General features: G+C 46.2%; 1 protein-coding gene and 1 long non-coding RNA gene across 7 annotated transcripts in view; both read right to left on the bottom strand.

Moving 5' to 3' along the window:
* The window catches only part of LOC108175891 (serine/threonine-protein kinase MARK2), a 657,969-nt gene that overhangs the window by 124,183 nt on the left and 516,373 nt on the right, over positions 1-17,413 (bottom strand). The gene's annotated exons all lie outside the window — the stretch shown is intronic.
* Positions 6,161-10,167, bottom strand: LOC127484645 (uncharacterized). The gene is made up of 2 exons (XR_007911771.2): positions 7,816-10,167; positions 6,161-6,622 (listed from the first exon to the last, which is right to left on the bottom strand). It is a non-coding gene; the product is annotated as an uncharacterized lncRNA (long non-coding RNA).

The raw sequence follows: 17,413 nt of genomic DNA on the forward strand, positions 1-17,413 counted from the left end.
CCATTGGGACTGTGTGGGATGTTGTTTTAGGCTTATTCAGTGGGTAATGTTAAGTGTGTGTGCGTTCAAGTAGTGTGTAACAAATTGCCTCAGAAGGTGATTCCTGAAAATGACGATAAACATTGGTTATCTTAGAGACGGCCTTGTGATGCAGGGAGTTAAGCTTCCCCTTGCAATGCCAGCAATCCGAGAGTGCTGCTCTGAGTCTCGGCTGCTCCAGCTCCCATCCAGCTTTGTATTAAGCCATCTGGGAAGCAGCAGAGAATGGCCCAAGTACTTGGGAGACCAGGATGGAGTTGCTGCCTCCTGGCTTTGGCCTGGCACAGCCCTGGCTGTTTGTAGGCATTTGGAAAATGAATCAGAAGATGAAAGATTTCTCCTTCTCCCTCTCCCTCTCTCTCTCCCTCTCCCTCTCTGTCTTTCCCTCTCCCTCCCTCTCTGCTTCCCTCCCTCCCTCCCTCCCTCCCTCTCTCTCTCTCCCTCTTTCAAGCAAATAAATAAACATTTTTTAAAAATTTATTATTTCAGTTTCTGTAGTCAGGAATCTTGGCTGCATATCTCTTGTGGGGTTTCAGTCAAAGACTTGGCTGGACTGAAAAATTCACTTGCAAGGTGGCATCTTCTAGACCTGGTGGTTGGTGCTGGGCTCAGCTGGTAATGACATGGCATCTGGCTTCCATGTCAAGTGTGAATCAGCTGATGGAAGATCTCCCTCTTTCTCTCTCTGCCTTTCAAGTAGGTGAAAATAAATAAATTAATTAATTAAATTTTTAAAAGAATGTAGTCATTGCATACTGTATTCTTCCACTGTTCCCCCGCCTTTAAGATGTCCATACTTTTGTTAATCCTTCCATCAGTTAAAGTTACACATTACCTCTCCCCCTGCTCTTATGATAATTGGGAAAACATTTTTTAAAAAAGATTTATTTATTTAGTTGAAAGTCAGAGTAAAGAGAGAGAGAGGGAGAGACACAGAGAAAGAGATCTTCCATCTGCTGGTTCACTCCTCATATGGCCACAATGGCCAGTGCTGGGCCAGGCCAAAACCAAGAGCCAGGAGCTTCTTAGGGGTCTCCCACTTGGGTGGCAGGAACCCAAACACCTGGGTCATCTTTCACTGCTTTCCCAGGTGCATTAGCAGGGAGCTGGATTGGAAGTGGAGCATACCGGTCCCAGTCAGGAAAACTTAAACTGATTTTGTTGTGGACTTTAATATTTGAGGAAAGATCTGAAATATAGATGGCAATCCAGTCTGATTAGTTACACTGCTCCCAGTAAAATGTGACAGACCTATGACCTCTAAACATTCAGTCCCACATGTGACCTCAAAGCCCAAACTAGATGACCCAGAGTTGTTCTGACGGCTCAGCAGGTGGAAGACTGACCTGTGCCCATCTTAACCGTGCAAGGGTAACTCATATCTGGGGGCCCAGAGCAGGGGTGCAAAATCCATGTGAATGTTTTGGGTAAAACAGAAGATTCTAAGTCGTTTCCTTCCATGACCCACAGATATCAGGAGGGTGTTAGGGATAGAGGAAGAGTGTAGCTCAACTCTTCCACTCTGAGATATATTTTAACAGAAATTTGAGAAGCATTATCTTTATATAACTCAGGTATAAAGGAGAATTCTCCAGCCTTTTGAAGATAATTTAAATAACAATATTTGAAGGTGCATCAAGACGCTGGTGCAGCAGAGCAATTATCCCATAAGCAGAATCTTTCATCTAGATCTGTGTCTTCCCACCCCTTTCCTCTTCATAGCCGTGGAGGTTCCCTGATCCAACATGGTACCGTAAATCAGTTAAGAAACTCACATTCGTGAAAAGACCCCCAGATTCTTAAGATTAGGGTTATCTGTGAGAAAATTCAAGTGAGCTTTCTGATAATTCACCCTTGGAGGAATATGTGAAAAATCAGGAAGGCACCCTTTGACCTCCGATGGCCTTCTTCTCTCGTTTCCTTGATCTTCACCGTGAGACGAGAGCTGCTGGCCCTGAGCGTGCTGCTGCGCTGCTTCCATGTGCTCGTGAGGCTGCAGTGGGGACCACGGGGACTCCTGGTGGTGGGGCACAACTGCCCAGGCGGAGAAACCCCATTCAGTGCAACCTCGTCCATTCTTGGTGCAGAGTCCATCATGCCCCTCAGACTGGAGGAGGAGGAGGAGGAGGAGGAGGAGGAGGAGGAGAAAAAAAGGCAAATGGGCTTCTGGCTTTGGCTCTGGGCTATACTCTTCCCACTCAAACCAAACACCTCCCACCTGCCAAGGGAAAAAATCTGGTGTTAAAATATAATCAGACTTGTAAAACAGAACATGGGGTGATTATTTTAATTACAAGGAGAATTTTCATTTTCCAAGAAGAGCATTTGCCAATAGATTCCTTTAAATAACCAATTCCCTTGGCATGTTTCAAGGAGATGTGATTGACAACGACATGACGCATACGGAGCTTTTTTGGAAATGCATCCCGTACGTGTCATTGGGGTGGCCTTGCTGGATAAGGACAACGGAGATCCAGATGAACCAAGGTTGCATTAAAATAGAATTTCTAGAATCAAAGTAAGAAGAAATCTTCTTTGAACACCCAATGTCTGACTCAAGTGTTATGAAACTGGGCCGAGCCCTTGTCCTCTCCTCTCCAAACCAACACTTCGTTTGGTTTGATTTGGCCTGCAGCTGCAGCCGCTTGCAGGGGTTAAGCAGATAAACCCTGGAGGTCAACTTCCTGGTCTTACAATTTTGTGACCTTAGGGATGTTATGTACCTTCTCTGAGCCTCTGTTTTCCTATCTGGGAAATGGATTGATGTGAGCATTCAATGAGGTAACATATTAAATGTGAAAATATATGCCAGACTCAATCTGCTTGCCACATACTTGATTATTAACTACAGTTAGTACCTGTTAGATGAGCAGGATGTCATTCTTTAGGCCCAGGAAAAGGAGGACAGATGTCTTGTTCTATTCTAATTGCATGATCCCTGAACCAGGAGAGCTTCTAATTAGCACTGAGAGGATAATTCTGCATGAACTAACTAAACTCCAAACTGTTATTTTCCACCAATATCCCCTTCAATTGCAAATGATCAATATCAGACAACTGAGCCAGCTCATCAGTTTCTGCAGGGTGTGCAAAGGGCAACTGACTCTTCCAAGGGACGCCATGGAGGCGTTTGTTAATTAAAATCAGAAGATCTGTGAGTGACGTATCAAGGTTCTCTATGATTAGAACAATTAGAAACAATTGTTTAAGACTGTTTTTTTTAATGTCCTCATTAAAATTATTTCAGCCATAACTTATAGCAGTGGCTCTCAAAGTAAGATCCCTGGGTCAGCAGCATCAGCCTCAACTAGGAACTTGTTGGACATAGAAATTCCTAGACCCACTTTAGACTTTTTACAACACAGGAATCTGGGCCAAGCATTTGGCCTGGCAGTTCTGATGCCAGTTGGGATGCCTATATTCCATGTCAACGTGCCCGGCTTTGAGTCCCAGCTCCATTCCTGATTCCAGTTTCCTGCTAATGCAAACCCTGGGAGGCTGTGGTGATGGTTCAAGTAGCTGGGTCCCCTTTACCCACATGGGAGACCTGAGTTTATTAGTTCCCTGGTCTTGTCTTGGCTGTTGCAGGCATTTGAGGGGTAGGCCAGTAGATGTAAGCTCTGTCTCTAATACATACAAAATTAGTAATTATTATTATTTTTTGACAGGCAGAGTGGACAGTGAGAGAGAGACAGAGAGAAAGATCTTCCTTTGCCGTTGGTTCACCTTCCAATGGCCACCGCGGCCAGCGCGCTGCAGCTGGCGCACCGCGCTGATCCGATGGCAGCAGCCAGGTACTTATCCTGGTCTCCCATGGGGTGCAGGGCCCAAGGACTTGGGCCATCCTCCACTGCACTCCCTGGCCACAGCAGAGAGCTGGCCTGGAAGAGGGGCAACTGGGATAGAATCCGGCGCCCCGACCGGGACTAGAACCCAGTGTGCCGGCGCCGCAAGGCGGAGGATTATCCTGGTGAGCTGAGGCGCCGGCCAGTAATTAATTTTTTAAAAATTTATTTATTTATTTGAAGAGTTACAGAGAGGCAGAGGCAAAGAGAGAGAAAAAGGTCTTCTGTCCGCTGGTTTAATCCCCAGATGGCTGCAACAGCCGGAGCTGAGCCAACTGAAGCCAGGATCTAGGGGGTTCCTCCGGGTCTCCCACGTGGGTGCAGAGGCCCAAGGACTGCTTTCCCAGACCATAGCAGAGAGCTGGATCGGAAATGGAGCAGCCAGGACTTGAACCAGCTCTCATCTGCAATGCCTTCACTCAGGCGACAGCTTTAGCCGCTATGCCACAGTGCCAGCCCCTAATAAATAATTTTTTAAAAAACCCACAGCAATCCGTGGCTTAATAAGCCCTCTGGGCTGGTATCTGTCTGGAGAATGAGTGGTGCATAGATCCGCGGATCCCACTGCGCACCGGCCCCTCTGCTCCTGACAGAAGTCATTAATGAAGCTCAGCTCCTCTCCCGCTGAGTCCGGATGAAATCTCAGCAGGCTTTCAGCACAGTGCTGGGAGTCACTGCTGATCAGTCAGAGGCGGCATGTCTGGGCAGGGCTCAGTGCTCAGAGTTCTCAATGAAGTATGTATTCAGTTGCTTCAATTTCTTGTGGATTTCTCGTGGAGGAACATGATGGTCCTATCTAAAGAGATTAAGAGGCTTGCAGAGCAATAACAAAATAAGTCGGATTTCTGAACCTTCATAGCCAAGTCTCCCTCCTGACATATGCACGCCCAGGCCCACTGTGTATGAGGTTCCCTGCAACGAGCAACCCGTCAGAGACTGCAGTGAAGCCTCTTGCCGTGGAGCTCAACCTTGACATAATTGCTGTTCAGATTCTCTCAGACCAAGATAAGTGCCTGGTCGCGACAGTATGAAAGACACATACCGTCTACGCACTTATCTACTCCTAGTTATTCTACTATGCTACCTTTTGCACAAAGGGAGATCACAAAAATTTACATACTATGAACTGATGAACTTCAACCCCCTCTGGGCTATTCCTGCTTCCCACCCAAAATCGTATCTTTTGAAAAAAAAATGGCTTTTAATAAGATATAGACAATATGTCAGTTACAGAAGAAAATGGAATATAAAAAGTTCGCCAAATTGCAGGGATGTACACACATGAGGACTCTAGAAGAATATGGTTCTTAGACCCAAACATTCTTAGCTCTGATTCCTGGCAGGTTAATCACTTCTCAGTATCAGGGCAGGTGTTGGGGCACAGCAGGATAAGCCGTCTCTTGGGATGCCTGCATCTCTCACCATAGTGCCACTTTGAGCCCCAGCTGCTATGTTTCCGATCCAGCTCCCTCCTAACGCACCTGGGAAGCAACAAACGATGGGTTGTGTACTTGAGTTCCTGGCTCCTAGTTTCAGCCTGGCCCAACCCTGGCTGATGCAGCCAGCTGGGGAGTGAACCAGAGGGAACATGGGTCTCTCCCTTTCTCTCCCTCTCTTCTTCTCTATCATTCTCCCTTTCAAAGAAATAAATCTTCAAATGATTCATATTATCTGAGTAAAAGAAAGCATATATTGATACTCTTCAGATGAGGATGTTTCTTGGATATAGATACCAAGATTCAGACACGATGTTAGCATATTTATTCCCTTGTTATTCTAAAAATGTTCTCCTCTCAGTTCTTTTATCTGAACCCTCAGTCATCAATATTCGGTAGAGACTGAACAGAGAGCAGCAGACCAACCCAACATCAGATTTATCTTCCTTTGTCACTGCCTGTTTGTTGCTGTGGTTCATTATTCAATGTATGAAAATCCCAATAGTTTCTTTTTTAAAAAATAGAACTTCATTTATCTTTGACCATAGTTCCTAATACAGAGAAGTTAACTTGCTACAAATCTTTACTGAAGGAGATACTTCTTTAATGGCATTTCTGATAATGGCCATTGAGGTCAGTAATAGCAGTTGACACCCCAGGAATTTAAATATTCAAGGCAATTCAACAGGAATTTACTTTGTAATGTATTATGTGTCATAAGCTGTGGGCTATGCTTCAAGACATGCTGAGTTCCCAGCTGGAAGAGAACTTGAGCTAAATCATTCAGGACCACAACCCAATCCAGTCCCAAGTCCAAAATCAAGAAGAATGATACTGAAATATAGAAGGGAATGTTTTTAGATTTATTTATTTGAAAGAGTTTCAGAGAATGAGGGAGAGACACAGAGAGAGAAATCTTCCATCCACTGGTTTACTCCCCAGTCACAAGCCAAAGCCAGGAGCCAGGAGCTGCTTCTGGGTGTCCCATGTGGGTGCAGGGGCCCTAGCACTTAGGCTGCCCTCTGCTGCTTTTCCCAGAGCATTGGCAGGGAGCTGGATCAGAAGTGGAGCAGCAGGGACTTGAACCAGCACCCATATGTGATGCTGGCATCACAAGCAGCAGCTTTACTCGCTATGCCACAATGTTGGCTCCAATTACAGTCATTCTTGGGTGTCAAGATCAGGGAGCCATTCAGACTGCGGCAAGTTACAGCTGGCTGTGTGATCCAGAGATGGAGACTTGGAGAAAGCAGGTGAACGGATGGCTTCTCTTCATGAATGGACTTCAGTTCTAGTGGAAATCTGGAATGAGGAGAGGGAGGGAGGCTGTGGTGAGATGCATTTGTTGCTGCCCAAAGACTGACTTCATCCCCAAGCAAATTGGGCTGTTAGCTGCAGAGCTGCAGGGGAGCTTCCGGCTCCACCACGCAGGCACCGTTAGGTGTTCACGCCAGCAGCCAGCACCGCTTTCTTCCTTCTTCGCTGTCCTGTTCTTTGCTGTCCTGGGCAGCATGGGCCCAGCCATGGGCGATGTGCTGGGTAAGGACTAAGCTAGCCCAGCAGTCCTAGTCCATGAATTCTTAGCTTCTCTTGTAGGAAGAGAGCTATGTGTAGTGGGAGCCATGTGACTCCCTGGAGCCAATGGGAGAGAGGGGGAGATTTGCTGGAGATGCTTTGGGGAAAACTTGTTCTTCTTTTCTGTGAAAGGCACAGAACTGGCACAGCCCTTTTCCCCTTCTTACCTTGCCTGCAACCATGTAACCAACTGGAAAAGGCCAGGTGAATCTGAGATACCACTAAACCAATGCCAAGAGACTGCTGCTGTGTGAGAGTTATAACCTCCTTTTTGTTGAAGCCATCACCAGTTACATTCCTAACTAATAACCCCACTCACTATGGAGATGGGAATCCTAACACTGTCACTTCAAGGACTGGAGCAGAACACTGAACTGGTGAGCATTGCCAGGGACTGAAAGCCACGGGAAAGTGGGTGGCAGTGATCCGGCTTCAGGACCTGATGATTTCAGTCAGGAGAGCAGATCTGGACGTGGCCAGATCATGTCCCAGTTGAGATGTTTGCCCTAGCTCAGAAGATCGTGTTTTAAGGCAGATACTAAGACTAGCCTCGGGTCATTAAGGCATTGGAAAACTATCATAGAATAAACGGTTGAAGAGAATCCTAGAAACAAGATTGTGGATACAGGGAAAATATCCCTACATTAAGCAAAGGACTCTGTGTACTTCATCTTCAGTTTCCATGAGTTCTAGACAGTCTTAACTGGACCCAATTCATGTTCTAGGCCCTATTAACTATATTATTTTGACAAAGCTATCAAACCTCACTACCTTTCAATTTCCTCTTCATTAAAATAGGGACGATAATAGAGATATGTGTGAAAAATACAGGGAATAATCCATGGATGCAATACGTATTCAACAAATGCTATTTTTATTCTTCTAAGCAGTAGTGTCTATGGACTCTGGAATTAAAATACCTGGATTCAAATCTGGTATTCCCCAATCACTTGCAGAGAACCTTGATTGTCAGTTTCCTTGTTGTAATGTGGGGGTGATAATAGCACAATTTCTCAAAGGATGATCATGAGAACTAGATAAAGAAGAGCACACAAAGCCTTGGGCACAGTTACATACTCAATAAGTATTGGTTGTTATGTATTAGCAGTACCCTAAGTAATAGAAAAGATGTATAGAACTTACTTCTTGTCCTCAAATGCTTACTAGTTTCTAACAACAGTTGAGAGAACGAAATAATGATATACATAGAAGAGGAGATCAGGGAGGGAAATTATCAGCTAAGGTTGGAAAGGTTAGAGTAAATAGCACAGAGGAAGCTGAATTTGAGGTGGGCCTTACATGACAGAACAGGGATACTGAGGAATGGAAAGAAGACAAGAGATTGTCATTATCTTCCATCTTCTGGAGACTGATCCACACATGTTACAAATTCTTCCTTCTCCTAGCCTCATCTCCTTAGAGTACGCTGAATAATTTAATAATGTGATTTAGGAAAATACAACACGAGGGGCCAGCATTGTGGCACAGTGCATTAAGATGCTGCCTGTGACACCAGCATCATATATGGATGCCAGTTCAAGTCCTGACTGATCTGCTTCCAATCCAGCTCCCTGCTAGTGCACCTGAGAAAGTAGTAGAAGATAGCCCAAGTGCTTAGATCCTAGCCACCCACATTAGAGACCTGGATGGAGTTCCAGGCTGCTGGCTTTGGTGTGGCCATGTCTTGGCTATTGTTGTCACTTGGGAGGTGAACCGATAAATGGATGATCTCTCTCTCTCTCTCTCTCTCTCTAACCCTGCCTTTCAAGTAATTAACAAATCTTTAAAAAAAATACAACACTAGAAATTGTTTAGGCCTCATTTCCTAATTGCTCACCCATACAATTGTAATAATACTTTAAAGGTCATTTGTGCAATGCATGGTTCAAATCAAACCTAAACCAAGAAATATATAAGAATGGAAAGTCAAAGAATGCAGGGACAGGTGCCAAGAACTACTAGGCATTTGATTCTGGCTATAAATGATGTCGAACAATGATGACAACAGAGATGTATGTAGCATGCAGGTGCTGGGCTTTTGTTTATTTTCTGTGACATAGATTCTTCTTTTGGAAAGAAATTTATCGAGGGTTCTTTGAAGCAAACAAAGAAATTTCTATTTCTAGAAAAAGAAATACTGGCCTTAAAGGCTTCAGAAAAGGACTCAAGACTTCTAATTTCCCTGTTTCTGTGTTCCTAATATTATCTCCTAATATTCTCCAAACATAGTACTTGGTCAGTCTCTTCAAGGTCTCCTTAATGTGTGTTGCTCCCATGGTGGGCTCATTTCCAGGCAATGACTACCATAATGGAGGTGCTCAAAAACACTGGCTGGAATCACAGCCATGTCTTTGACATCTCTGTTTACCCAAAGCTCACATACCTTACATGAGGCTTTTCTTACCATCTGAGTCATCATCATTCTCTCTCTTCTCTAAACAACAGTGTTTGTTATTGGCATCACTGCTGGGAACAACATGTACTTTCCAACTATGGATGTCCTAAGGCCACTCCTCCAGTCCCCACGTCCTTCTGTGTGTTCCTTTCCCTTTTCCAGAGTGGCCCAGGTGTTCCAGGAGAGTGCTACCGTTTGGACATTAGTTTTGGTGTCCTACAAGGGCCCAGTATGTTAAAGGTGTGGCCCAAGGGTGCTGCTTTTAGGAGAGGGTGGGGGCTTGATCCAATTATGCTTTTTAGGGAGTGGGCCTACCGGGAGACCCTTAGGTCATCAGGGGTTGTCTCCTGAAAGGGTTGGTTATACAAACCAGAGCCAGCCCAGTTGCTCTGCTTCCTGGCTCACCGTATGATCCTTCCTCTGCACTTGCTCCTCTTCCTGCTGTCTGCAGCAGACATCAGACCAAAGAGGTCACCCAGTCTTGGACTGTGAACCTCCTGTTTTGACTCCATGAAAAAAAAATAACTTCTCAAATCACACTGAATTTGTTAAAAACTAATTAAAAATTAAAATAAAGAATTACTTTCCTCTTTCATAAATTGCTTCTCTTGGGTATTTGTTATCATGATGAAAGGCTAAGACACAGGCAGACAGAGCAACATGGGTAAAGCCCAGAGACCCAGGAGAACAAGGCATTCAGGAAAAGGACTGCGGGTCAGTGATTTTAATGACCATGACCTTTGGAAAACCTCCCTACAAGGCAGAAGCAAACCCAGTTTCTCCACAGCCAAAATCTCTTTACCACATTTTTGCTTCATGAGCACGGTAGCCTACCACAGTATGACCATATTCTGTGAGACTCTTGCTAGAAATCTCAAATGTTTTTTTTTTCTTTTTTTCTTTTGCCAGGCAGAGTGGACAGTGAGAGAGAGAGAGAGAGAGAGAGAGAGAGAGAGAAAGATCTTCCTTTGCCGTTGGTTCACCCTCCAATGGCCGCCGCGGCCAGTGCACCACGTTGATCCGAAGGCAGGAGCCAGGTGCTTCTCCTGGTCTCCCATGGGGTGCAGGGCCCAAGCAGTTGGGCCATCCTCCACTGCACTCCCTGGCCACAGCAGAGAGCTGGCCTGGAAGAGGGGCAACCGGGACAGAATCCGGCGCCCCAACCGGGACTAGAACCCGGTGTGCCAGCGCCGTAAGGCGGAGGATTAGCCTAGTGAGCTGCGGCACCGGCCAAAATCTCAAATGTTAAACAACCATTACACACCGTGTGTTAAGCTAAGCAGCTTCATGCCTAGCAGCTCTGCTGGAGGGTAAGGCAACGCCCTGGCTGGAAGGCTGCCAAACTAGAAACAACATTTTTCCTTTTTCTCCCTGGAAGGTGAATATGAATGCTCTGTCTTTCCTTTATGATCCTAACACTGTGTTACAGGAGTGAGGCTTCTCTGATTTGTGACTGACAGAGTTGCCATGAGTGATAAGTGGCCTAGCCGCTTGCCTTGCGGACGTGAACTGAAGTCATTTGGAATATGTCCCACAATCACTAAGCATGACTACAATTTCTTCTTCGCATGCACAAGTTCCATTCCCTAAAGAAGTCATCACTGCCACTTATTCCCTGTAACACTTCAAGCTTCAGCTCCACATCACAGTTCAGTTGTGTGCCAGGTGTTGTGACTCAAATAGACATTTGAATTACGAGCAAATGGAGATCATTAGACAGTGAATATTTTTTTCTCTTTTTCATTTACATTACTTTCCTAAAAGTTATTCTGGGCTTCATTAATGTGTTGTTTTAGAGAATCTCTAGAAGATTGTGAATAAGAACAATAAAACATTTTTGCTTCTGCTCCAGCCAGTGAACTTCTTAGTGTGTTAACTTTCCTCCATACTCCGAGTCTTACACAGAGCCTGCTCCATACTGCATGCTCTACGAGTGCTGGATGAATAAAGTTTGTGATAGGTTGCAGGTGGCCACACAGTCTGTACCACATAGGCTGCTGAGGTAACTGCTTGACCAATAGGAAATGGCAAAAAAGATGTTGTGCTCCTTTCTGATCCCAGCTCTCAAGAGACTGGATGCTTCCACCTTCTCAGAACACTCTCCCGGCAAGCCCTGCCCTCAACACCCAGCTACCCTAAGACAAGTTCCCTGGAGAAGCCAACTGATGGTCCTAGCAAAGGTCAGCTTTCTGTCCATCCCTGCCAAAGTTCAGAGGAATCAGTGAAGCCTCCAGGTTATCAGGTCAGAATTGCCTGACACACAAAATCATGGGGTAGACTCAAATGGCAGTGGCTTTAAGCCCCTAAAGTTTTAGAGTAAGTTGTGGCCGGCGCTGCGCCTCAGTAGGCTAATCCTCCACCTGCGGCGCTGGCACACCGGGTTCTAGTCCTGGTCGGGGCACCGGATTCTGTCTCTGTTGCTCCTCTTCCAGTCCAGCTCTCTGCTGTGGCCCAGGAGTGCAGTGGAGGATGGCCCAAGTGCTTGGGCCCTGCACCCCATGGGAGACCAGGAGAAGCACCTGGCTCCTGGCTTCGGATCAGCGTGGTGCGTCGGCTGCAGCAGCCATTGGAGGGTGAACCAACGGAAAAGGAAGACCCCTCTCTCTCTCTCTCTCTCTCTCTCTCACTGTCCACTCTGCCTGTCCAAGAAAAAAAAATAAAGTTGTGACACAGTAATAAATAGGACAAATCATGAAGGGAGGTTTAAGTACACTGTTCAGCATCCCAGGGATTAACTTGCGTACTTGTGGTTATGTGAGTGAGTCAAGCAAGAAGAGTTGTGCTGATTGAGTCAGCTGGTGATGGCCAGAAGGTGTGGTTTCTCATTCCGTGTGCTCCTGGGAAACAGAGACAGTAGACCCAGACCAAGCTCAGGACGAGGAGGTTTTAATCAGGATTGGACCTAGTAGCATGTACAGCCCACAGCCCATGAGGCCTGGTAATTCTTTCTTCAGCTGATTTGGAAGAGTTAACCATTGAGTATAATGAACATTTCTAGGTGGAAATTAGATAGAGGACCCGAAGACTTAACGGTGATAATGGAGTGAAAATCACAGGGTTAAATAGCCACAAAGACAGAAGGCAGGTGCATTTTCTTTCTCATCCTGATGGTAGGGACAGAAAAATATGGTTGCAAAAAATCAGAAATATTTGAGATGAAGAATAAGGGGCATACGAACATGTGTTCTTGGCATTTCTGAGTCAAGGGACTGGAAGGCATATTATCAGCTCTCTTTGTTTTATGCTGCTATGGCTGATTAATTTATAAAGAAAAGAAGTTTATTTAGCTTATAGCTCTGCAGCCTGGGAAGTCCAAGAGCATGCCACTGCCACGTGCTTGGTTTCAGGGAGGGCCTTCCTGCTGTATCACCACTTACCCGGCAGAGCAGGGGTGCCAGCTGGAGTCTCGTCCTCTTCTTACAGAGCCAGCTATGCACTCGTGGGGCTTCCCCATCTAATCCCAGTCACCTCCTAAAGGCCCCGCTTCAGAATACCCTTAACATAGTAGTGTTGGGTTACCATGAACTTTTGGGGAGACATTTGAACTGTAGCACTAATATTTTAAATTTTTCTGAAAACAAAGGAAAGGAATAATTGAAGAATAAAATAATGACAAGATAATGATTTAATATGAAAATCTTTGACTGGAGTATTAAGAAACTTCAATTTTAGTCCCAATATCTGGCAACTAATTTGACTTACTCTTAACTGTTTTCTTGTTGTAAAATGATACCACTCCACTTCCTTCATGGAAATTACGTGGGTTGAATTGCAGGAGAGGAGATGAAAAGAGGCTTAGAAAGAAAAATAATACACAATTTCTAAATAATAACAACTCTTGAGAGGTTCAGAACAGAAAATCTTCCTTTTCAAACGTGTAAATTCTTTTTTTTCCAATTAAGGTAAAGAAATCAGTCTCTTTTTATTATAAAAATGCTAATTATCACAATTATGTGAAAATTAACTGCAGTTAAATAGTGAAAGGTGAGTAAATGACCCAGCAAGATACAAACAGCAACACTGTCTGAGAGGAATTCAACATCTACAGTGAGTCTGTTGCGTCTTAGGCTGGTACAGTCCCATAGAAACACATGGGATGTGAGGGGGCTGGCGTTATGGCTTAGCAGGTAAGGGCGCTGCCTGCAAAATCCCGTAAGGGAACCGGTCCGTGTTCCAGCTGCCCCACTTCCTATCCAGCTCCCTGCTAATGTGCCTGGGAAAGCAGCAGGTAATGGCCTAAGTGTTTGGGTCCCTGCACACGTGTGGGAGACCTAAAAGAAGCTCCTGGCTCCTGGCTTTGGCCTGGCCCAGTGCTGGCTGTTGCGACCGATTGGTGAATGACCCAGCAGATGGGAGATAGTGCTCTTGCTCTCGCTCTGTAACTCTTTCAGAATAAATAACTAAATCTTTTAAAAAGATGAAACACATGGATGTGAGATGGAGGCCATACCAGCTGGTGAGGGAGTTGAGGGTACAAAGGAATCCCCAAGAGTAGCAATGGTAAATTTAAGACCCCAATGGCACTGGCAGGGAGCAGCTATCCTGGGCCATCAGAAGGGACCTAAGGGTCCAGCTGAGATGACCAGGACAACACCAAGAGCCTAGAATTCATTCTGGGTGGGTATCAGGGACCCAGGTGTTTGAGCCATCACCTGCTGCCTCCCGGAATGTGCATTAGCAGGAAGCTGGATTGGAAGCAGAGCTGAGACACAAACCATGGGATGAAGATATCCCAAGTAGTGTCTTAACCAATGCACCAGATACCAACCCCGCATCAACTTCTTGAAGTCCCAACATATGTAAGAATTTCAAACATTTTTGTACCCACACAAACTTAATTCTATTTTCCACAAACTTTTTTTTTTTTTTTGACAGGCAGAGTGGACAGTGAGAGAGAGAGACAGAGAGAAAGGTCTTCCTTTGCCGTTGGTTCACCCTCCAATGGCCGCCGCGGCCAGCACGCTGCGGCCGGCGCACCGCGCTGATCCGATGGCAGGAGCCAGGAGCCAGGTGCTTTTCCTGGTCTCCCATGGGGTGCAGGGCCCAAGCACCTGGGCCATCCTCCACTGCACTCCCTGGCCACAGCAGAGAGCTGGCCTGGAAGAGGGGCAACCAGGACAGAATCCGGCGCCCCAACCGGGACTAGAACCCGGTGTGCCGGCGCCGCTAGGCGGAGGATTAGCCTAGTGAGCCGCGGCGCCGGCCCACAAACTTTTAAGAAGTGTCTCATTTAATCCTCAAAATAACTATGTGTTTTTAAAAACCTATTATTTTACCACAACTGCCCACAACAACTGGGGCTGGGCCAAGTCAAAGCCAAGAACTCAGAACTCAACAGGGTCTCCCTCATGTGTGGCAGGGACCCCAGTACTTAAGCCATCGTCCACTGCCTCCAGGGGTATTGGCAGGAAGCTGGACTGGAAGTGGAGGAAGGACTCAGTCCCAGGTGCTCTGATACAGGATGCAGGCATCCCAAGCAGCTTAGTGCCACAATACCTGCCCCCAAATCCATCATTATTATTGCTATTGCTTTAAAGTCAGAAATTGAGGCTGAGAGGTTAGAATAACATTTTCCAAAGTTGCTTTGCTCCTGAGCCTGGAGGTGGGGATGGCACTTGAGGCCCTGGCTGGCTGACTTCTTCATACTGAATTCCTTCTAGTGAGGCCAGTGGTTGACATGCAGAGGTCTATTCATTCTTGCTCCCATGCAGTCAAGCCTGGCGAGGGGAATTTGGATAAATTCTATACATCAATCCTGCACCTTGGAGTGGATTCCAACTCCTTGGCAGGGACTGGGATTTGTGCTGCCCTCTAGAGGATCTTGCTAACTTAAAAAAAGGGAATTTAATACACAAAAACTGTTACACAGATGATGGAAGGATGGAGAAGTTAAGCAAGATAATGAGGCAACCCAGATTCCTCATACGAGAAAGTTGTTACCCGCTCTGCCCCCAGGCTGAAGGTGCTACCAGCCTGGGAATGGTTCTCAGTCAGTTGAACCTGGGGCCATGGAGTAGGTGCACCTGCTCTAAAGACACTGAGAGAAAGAGAGAGAAAGAGAGAGAGAGAGGAGAGAGAGGGAGAGAGGGAGGAGGAAGAGGCTTTGGCTTGCCCCTTCCATTAGCCCAAATTCCCTCCCGATGGCTCTCTTTCCATCTGGAAGCTCCTGACAAGGGGGGGCTGAGAAACATGGCCCATGGAAGTCAGGCCTCCTGCAAGATAGAGCAGAAGACAGCACTGGGAGTAGGCAGGCAAGTGACCAACACAGTTACCTTTGTACAGACAGCGTCTCAGAGTCATGCAGATATTTGTGAGAGGCAGAGGGAACAGCAAATGCAAGGCCTGAAGGTAGGCGAGCACCTGGTGTTTTCAAGAAACAGCAGGGCACCAGCATTGTGGTGCAGTCCATTCCACCATGGCCGGCAACCCTGCATCCCATATGGGCACTGGTTAGAGTCTTGGCCACTCCACTTCCAATCCAGCTCCCTCCTAATGCACCTGGGAAAGCAGTGGAAGAGGGCCCAAGTCCTTGAGCCCCTGTACCTGTGTGGGAGACCCAGATGGAGTCCCAGGCTCTTGGCTTTGGCCTGGCCCAGCCCTGGCCATTGTGGCTATCTGAGGAGTGAACCAGCAGATAGAAGGGTCTCTCTGACTCACTCGCTCTCTTTTAAATAAATAAATAAATAAATAAATAAATAAATAAATAAATCTTAAAAGAAAGAAGTGGCGGAGATGCCAGCGTGGCTGTGGTGGTGGAAAGAGGGAGGGGAGACAGGAAGGGAAGGGGAGTCAGAGAATACAGTAGTTAGTCCTCAGTCTCTACCAGTTCTGCACTCTTGGATTCAACCAAGCACAGACTTGTGTTTGCTATCTGTAATCGCATCTGTACCGAACATGCATGGACTTTTGTCCTTGTCTCTATACACTAGGCAATACAGCAGAGTACCTGTCTATATGGCATTTATATTGCATTAGATGTTATAAGATATGGGAGCACATCCATAAGTAATATGCAAACAGTCCCCTGTCATTTATAAGAGACTTGGGCATCTGTGGATTTGGATATTCCCAAGGCATCTTGGAGCCAATCTCCCTTGGATGATAAGGAATGACTGTGTGCAGTTCTCTGGCCTGAGTAGGTACTTGAGCTTTTTCTCTGAGATAAGAAGCCCTGGAAGGTTTCTGAGCAGAGAAGTGACTTACTCAGGCTCCGCACTCTGGATCCTGTGTTGAATAAATTACTGGAGGATAGGGAAGGAGCCAGGAAGCCAGCTTGGGAAAGCAGTGGGGAGACTGTTTAGATAATCCAGGTGGGAAATGGCCCAGTCAGAGAGGTGGAGCCACAGTGGGTGGAGAGTGACTGGACTCTGCACTTATTCTGAAGAAGAGCCAAGGAAATCTGTGTATGATTTGGCTATGGGATGTGACAAAGAGCAGTCAAGGATGTTTCTAAGACTTTTGCTTGGAGCAAAAAGCTCTCAACCTTTAGGAGGGTACCTTCACTGACATGGGGGAGACTGTAACAGCAAACTTGTTTCAGGGAATACCTGGAGTTCAGAAGAGCACAGGCTTTTTCGGGGGGAGAATGCTTGATGCTTATCATACCTAGTGCACAGACAACTGGAGATGTTGAGTAGGAGATGGATATATGAGGCTGGAGTTTGGGGACATAACTGGACTATAGATATGAAGTTGGCAGTATTCAATGTACAGCTGATATTTAAAAACATCAGATTGGTAAGCTATCACCATGGCATGAGAGGAAACTGCAAATACATGTCCAGGACCGAGTCCTGGAGCCTCCTGTGTTTAGAGACCCAAGACTGGAAGGACCAGGAAGTAGCAGAAGAACCAGGATAGACTCTTTGCCCAGAGGCCAAGTGAAGAAAGTTTCAAGGATGAACGTGACCAACCTCCTCCTGCTGAGGAGTCCAACCAGGTGAGGATGGGAGCTGAGCACCAAGGCTGACAATGAGGTGAACACTGACGCCCCTAAGAAGAACTGTGTCTGTGGACTAATGGGGGTAAAACGCTGCTCAGTGGGTGCAGCAGAATGGAAGGGGAGGAACTAAAGATGGTGGAGATGGTAGAGCCTTTTGCAACCTCCAACTGTAAAGTGAAAC

The sequence above is a fragment of the Oryctolagus cuniculus genome, chromosome 20 (genome assembly GCF_964237555.1).
Source record: "Oryctolagus cuniculus chromosome 20, mOryCun1.1, whole genome shotgun sequence".
Lineage (NCBI taxonomy): Eukaryota > Metazoa > Chordata > Mammalia > Lagomorpha > Leporidae > Oryctolagus > Oryctolagus cuniculus.